Genomic DNA, 7361 nt, shown 5'->3' on the forward strand with positions numbered 1-7361 from the left:
CTAGTTCTTTTATCATTATATAATGTTCCTCTTTGTCTTTTTTAACTATTGTTTCTTTAACGTCTGTTTTGTCTGATATAAGGAGCTACTCCTGCTCACTTTTGGTGTTCTTGTTTTTACATGGAACTTCTTTTTCCACCCTTTTACCTTAAGTTTATATGAGTCCTTATGTATTAGGTGATTCTCTTGAAGACAGCAGATACTTGGTTGGTGAATTCTTATCCATTGCGCCATTCTGTATCTTTTAAGTGAAACATTTAGGACATTCATTCAACATTAGTATTGAGATGTGAGGTGCTATTTTATTCATCATGCTACTTGTTGCCTAAATATGGTTTTTTTTTCCATTGTGTTATTATTTTATAGGCACTGTGAGATTACTGCTTTAAGGAGGTTCTGTTTTGGTGAATTTCAAGGTTTTGTTTTAAGATTTAGAACTCCTTTAGTAGTTCTTATAGTGCTGGCTTGGTAGTGGCACAAATTCTCTCAGCATTTGCTTGTCTAAAAAAGACTTGTTTTCATTTATGAAGCTTAGTTTTGCTGGGTACAAAATTGCTGGCTCATGATTGTTGTGTCTAAGGAGGCTAACGATAGTACCCCAATCCTGGCTAGCTTGTAGGGTTTCTGCTCAGAAATCTGCTGTTAATCTGAAAGGTTTTCTTTTACAGGTTACCTGATACTTTTTCCTCACAGCTCTTAAGATTCTTGCCTTTGTCTTGACTTTAGATAACATGATGACTATGTGCCTAGGTGATGATCTTTCCATAATGAATTTCTTAGGTGTTCTTTGAGTTTTTTGTATTTGAATGTCTAGATCTCTAGCAAGACCAGGGAAGTTTTCCTGGATTATTCTCTCAAATAAAATTTTGCAAACTTTCAGATTGCTCTTCTTCCTCAGGGGCACCAATTATTCTTAGGTTTGGTCATTTAACATAATTCCAAACTTCTTGGAGTCTTTGTCCTTTTTTAAAAATTTTCTTTTTTCTTTGTCTTTGTCTGATTGGTTTAATCTAAAGCCTTGTCTTCGAGCTCTGAAGTTCTTTCTTCTACTTGTTGGATTCTATTTTTGACACTTTCCAGTGTATTTTGCATTTCTTTAAGTGTGTCTTTCATTTTAAGAAGTTGTGATTGTTTTTATTTATGCTATTTTCCTGGAAATTTTTTCATTCATATCCTCTATTGCTTTTAAAATTTTGTTAAGTTGATTTTCATCTTTCTCTGGTGCCTCTTTGGATAGCTTAATACTCCACCTTCTGAATTCTTTTTCTGGCAATTCACAGATTTCTTGGTTTGGACCCACTGCTGGTGAGCTAGTGTGATATTTTTGAGGGTGTTAAAGAAGCTTGCTTTGTCATATTACCAGAATTGATTTTCTGTTTCCTTCGCATTTTGGTAGACTATGTCAGAGGAAATATCTGGGGCTCAAGGGCTGCTATTCAGATTCTTTTGTCCCACAGGGTAATCCCTTGATATGGTGCACTCCTCATTCTGGTAGGGTTGAGGCTTCCTGAGAGCCAGACTGCAGTGATTGTTTTTTGCTCTTCTGGGCCTAGCCACCCATTGGAGCTACCAGGCACTGGGCTGGTACTGGAAAGTGTCTGCAAAGAGTCCTGTGATGTGATCTGTCTTCAGGTCTCTTAGCTGTGGATACCAGCACCTGCTCCAGTGGAAGTAGCAGGGGAATGAAGTGGACTCTGTGAGGGTCCTTGGTTGTAGTTTTGTTTAGTGCACTGGTTTTCTTGAGTACTGGTTGTGCTAGCAGTAAAGTTGTCATGTGGACAGACTCAGGACCTCTGGTTAGTCAGGATGTTACAGATGGTGTAATTAGCTGTTGTCTTTTCCCTTCTTGGAGCAAGCTTATTCTTTAAAGAACCTAGCTGTTGTCTTCTCCTTTCTTGGAGCAAGGTTGTTGTAATAGCTTGAGTTGACTCTCCTCTATTCAGGAGGTGGTGCTTTCAAAAGAGTAGTATGGGGGGATAGTATAGGGGACATACCAGCTTGCCCTAAGGATAGTATAATATAGGGGGGATACTAGCTTGCTCTAAGGTCACCTGGATAAGTATTCAGGTTTCTCCGGTGATGGGTGGGGCCGTAGAGCTCCTCAGAGATTATGTCTTTTGTCTTTGACTACCACGGCAGGTAGAGAAAGACCGTCTGGTGAGGGCAGGGTCAGGCATGTCTGAGCTCAAACTCCCCTTGGGCAGGGCTTGCTATGGCCACTTTGGGGGATAGAGGTGTGGTTCTCAGGCCAATGGAGTTATGTTCCAAGGGGAATTATGGCTGCTTCTCCTGCATCATACATCATACAGGTCAACAGGGGAGTAGAGGAAAGCCAGCAGTGACAGGCCTCACCCAGCTCCCATGCAGCCAGCAAGACCAGTCTCATTTCCACCATGCCCCACCAGCACCGAGTTTATATCCAGGCCACCAGTGAGCAAGACTGAGATCTTGCTCCAGGCTACAAGCCTCCCTGCTGAGGAGGAAGCAAGCAGGGATTTCAAGCTTCAACCCTCCCCACCTGCCAAGACTTCTGTGCTCCTGTCTATGTGCACTTCTTATCTGCCCAGGATATTTTGTACTCTGCTGAAATTATTACAAAGGTCAGCTGGAGGTTTCCTTCTCCTTGTGGTCTTTCCCCAATTCCACTGGCAGCCCTCCCCAAAAATCCCTGTGAGGTAAAGTCAGAAATGGCTGCCCTGGAAGCAGGGAGTTCCTAAGTGCTCTTCCTGTTGCTTTGCCTATTTTTATATTTCTCTTGGCTCCCTAAATTAGTTTCAGCTCTAGGTAAAGTTAAATCCTTCTCTCATGATTTGGATTTTCAGCTTCCCCAGTGAGGATGTGTGTTTAGAAGCAGACTTTCCTTCTCTCATACATTGAGTACTCACAGTTTTTTGGCTGTCTCAGAGTTTGTAGCAGCAAGCCTGTTCTTTCAAAGGTCTGTGAATTTTTTCAGTTTCCCTAGTGTGTTCCCACAGTAGTTCTTGGAGCAAAAGTTCACAGCGTGAGTCTCCATGTGCTTTTCTGTCTATCTGAGTAAAAGCTGCAAGTTAGTCCTTCCTCTTATCTGCCATTTTCCCCCCCTTCCATTTTTTTTATGTCTGTGTGTTTGTATATAGATATTGTATTATATTTTTCTTCCTACAAATGCCTAATAAACTTCTCCAGTGAAGCTCTCTTTACCTAGATTTTTTTCATTGTTGTTAAAAGATTTTAAAGTATAATTTTAGTTTCTTTAATAGATATTCTATTCTTCATGTTTTCTATTTCTCGAGTGATTTTTGGTAGTTAAAATCTTTCCAAAAAATGTGGCATTTCATTTAAGTTATTGAATTTTCAGTCATAAATGTGTTCATAATATTTCCTTCTTATCCATTTTTAAAAATTATATTTTATTTTTACACAACTGTAGATTCACATACAATTGTGAGGAAGAATACACAGAGAGATCTTGTGTAGGTTATACGTAATTTCCCTCAATGTAATATTTTGTGAACTATAGTACAATATTATAGCCAGGATGTTGACATTGATACATTCAAGATACAGAACATTTCCATCACCACAGGGTCTCTCCTGATGCTCTTTCACAGCTACACTCACTTCTTTTCCTCCTCCATCCCTCTTTAACCCTTGGCAGTCACTAATCTCTTCTTCACTTCTATAATTTTGTTACATCAAAGATATGTCAGTATAATTATACAATATATGATCTTTCAGAATTTTTTTTTCATTCAGCACAATTCCCTGGAGATTCATTCAGGTGGTTGTGTGTATCAAAAGTTCATTCCTTATTATTGTTGGGTGATATTTTATGGTATGGATGCTCCAGTTTGTATACCCATTCACACACTGAAGAACATCTGAGTTGTTTCTACTTTTTTTTTTTTTTTTTGGCCAGCATTGTTTTTTTTTTTCTTTTTTTTTTTTTTTTTTTTTTTTTTTTTTTTTTTTTTTTTTTTTTTTGTTTTTCCGAGATGGAGTTTTGCTCTGTCACCGAGGCTGGAGTGCAGTGGCGCAATCATAGTTCACTGCAGCTTTGAACTTCTAGGCTCAAGCAATCCTCTCGCCTTAGTCTCCCAAGTAGCTGGTCCTACAGACACTCACCACCACACCCAGTTAATTAAAAAAAAAAAATATTTAGAGACAAAGGCTTGCTACGTTGCCCCAACTGAGCTCTCCTAGCCTCAGGCAATCCTCCTGTCTTAGCCTTCCCAGTGGTTGAGATTACAGGTGTCAGCCACCATGCCTGATGTTTTTACTTTTTGTCTATTGCAAATAAATCTTCTATAAACATTCTTTTACAGGTGTTTGTGTGATCATAAAATTTCATTTCTCTGGAATAAATACTCAGGAGTGTAATTGGTAGATCATATGGTAGTTGCATGTTTAAGTTTTAAAGAAATCGCTAAACTAGTAAACTGCTTTCCGGAGTGGCTGTACCATTTTACATTTTAAGTGGTGATACCTGAGTTATCCAGTTTCTTCACACCCTCACTAGCATTTGCTGTTGTCACTATGTTTTTATTTTAGCTGTTCTCATAGGTGTGCAGTGACATTTCATTGTGATTTTAGTTTGTACAGCCTTAAGGGCCAATGAAGTTGCATATATTTTCATGTGCTTACTTACCATCTATTTATCCTCTTCAGTGAAGTTTCAGTTTATGACTTTCCTTCATTTCTAATTAGATTCAGTGTTTACATTGAGTTTTGAGAGTTCTTTTTGTATTCCAGATTCTATTCCTTTGGTGGCCATGTGATTTGTAAATATATTCTCCCAGTCTGTAGTTTGATTTTTCATCCTCTTAACTGTCTTTTCCAGAGCCAAAGATTTATATTTTGATAAAGTCCAATATATCATTTTTTGTCCTTTCATAGATCATGCTTTTGGTGTCATGTCTAGGAACTTTTTGCCTAACTCTAGATCCCAAAGATTTTCTTCTATGTTTTTAAATAAAAGTTTTATAGTTTACATTTTACATTCAAGTTCATGATCCATTCTGAGTTAATTTTTAACTTAGGTCAAGGTTTTCTGTTTGTTTGTTTTTGTTTTTTTGCCTATGGATATCTAATTGTTCTGTCACAATTTATTGAAAAGGCGATCTTAAGGCCAGGCACGGTGGCTGACTCCTGTAATCTCAACACTTTGGGATGCCAAGGTGGGAGGATAGCTTGAACCCAGGAGTTCGAGAGCAGCCTGAGCAACATAGTAAGACTCAGTCTCTCAAAAAATTTTAAAAAATAGCCAGGCATGTTTGTATGTGCCTATAGTCCTAGCTACTCAGGAGGCTGAGGTGGGAGAATTGCTTGAGCCTGGGAGGTTAAGTAATCCATGATTATGCCACTGTATTCCAGCCTGGCTGACAGAGTGAGACTTTGTGTCCAAAAAAACAAAGAACAAACAAAAAAGACTATCTCTCCTCTATTGAATTGCTTGTGTACTTTTTTCAAAAACCAAGCGAGCATATTTCTGTGAATTTATGAATTTATTTATGGATTCTCTATTTTGTTCCCTTTATCTATATGTCTATCTCACTTAAAATAACTCACAATCTTGATTATTATAGTTATAAAATGTCTTGAATTAGATAGACTGTTTCTTCTCATTTAAAAAATTCTTTTTCAAAGTTTTTTTTGGTTATTCTAATATTTTACCTTTCCATATATAATTTTTAGAATAACTTATCCTTTTTTATCTAGTTTCTCTATATTTTTACCATATTTTAGAATAATTCTTTCCATACCTATTAGAAGTCTTGCTGGGATTTTGATAGGAATTGTATTAAACCTGTATATCAATTTGGGGAGAACTGACATATTTACTATGTTGAGTCTTCCAGTCCTTGCTAGCTGCTCATTTATTTAGATCTTCTGGGATTTTTTTCATTAGCATTTTATAGTTTTCAACATGTAAATCCTATACATGTTTTGTTAGATTTACACTTGTTTCATTTTTTTGAGTGATTATAAATATCATGTTTTTAATTTCAGTGTTCATTGCTAGTATAGAAAATACAATTAATTTTTAAACAAATGATTTTTTTTTTACAGCAGATTTAGGTTCACAGCAAAATTGAGAGGAAGGTACAGAGATTTCACATATACCCTCTGCTCCTACACATGCATAGTAGGCTCCTCCATTACCAACATCCCCACTAGAGTGGTGCATTTGTTACAACTGATCAACCTACATTGACATATTGTCACCCAAAGTCCGTAGTTTACATCAGGTTTCATTCTTAATATTGTACATTCTATGGGTTTAGACAAATGTGTAATTGCATGAATCCACCATAATAGTATTATACAGAGTATTTTCACTGCCCTCAACCCTCTGTGCTCTACAAGAGTTGATTTTTGAATGTATATCTTGTACCCTGTGACTTTGCTGAGCTCATTTATTAGTTCTAGAAGTTCTTTTTACAGATTCCTTGGGATTTTCTGTATAAACAATCATGTTATCTGCAAATAGGAACAGTTTTTTTTTTTTTTTTGTATCTATACCTTTTATTTCATTTTCTAGCCATAATGCACTGGCTAGAACTTGTAGCACTATACTGAATAAGAGTGTTGAGAGTGGGATATTTGCCTTGCTCCCAATCTTAGGGGGAAAGAATCCAATCTTTCACTATTAAGTATAATGGAAATTGTAGGTTTTCTTATAGACGCTCTTTGTCAAGTTGAGGAAACTTCCCTGTATTTCTATTTTTCTGAGTTTTTTTTTAAATTATGAATGGGTGTTGAATTTTGCCAATGATTTTGTTTCATTAATTGATATGATCATGTAAATTTTATATGATAGATTATATTGATTGATTTCAAATATTAAAGCAGTATAGCATCCCAGAGATAAGTCATACTTCGTAATGGCATATAACTTTTTCAGATATTACTGAATCTATTTTCTAAATATTTCATGTTTATATTCATAAAAGATATTGGTCTATAATTCATTTTGGGGTGTGTTTGTGTGTGCTGTTCTTGGTTTTGGTATCAGGGTAATACCACCTTCACAAATGAATTAAGAAGCATTTATTCTTTTTTTTTATTTCCTGGGAGAAATTGTGTAAAACTGGGGCAAATTCTTTTACTGTTTGGTCCAATTCTCCAGTGAAACATTCTGGCCTTGGAGATTCCTTTCTTTCTTTTTTTTAGTCTCAAAATTATGAATTTAATTTTGTAAGTAGTTATTTGACTATTCAAAGTTTCATACTGAGTGAGTTGTGATAATTTGCATTTTTAAGAAATTGATCAATTTTATCTAAGTTGCCAAATTTGTGTGTAGAGTTGTTGATAGTATTCCCTTATAACCTTTTGATGTCTACAGAGTCTGTAATTATAGCACCTTACAAATATATCTGACA

Source organism: Cebus imitator, unplaced genomic scaffold (assembly GCF_001604975.1).
Source record: "Cebus imitator isolate Cc_AM_T3 unplaced genomic scaffold, Cebus_imitator-1.0 Scaffold397, whole genome shotgun sequence".
NCBI lineage: Eukaryota > Metazoa > Chordata > Mammalia > Primates > Cebidae > Cebus > Cebus imitator.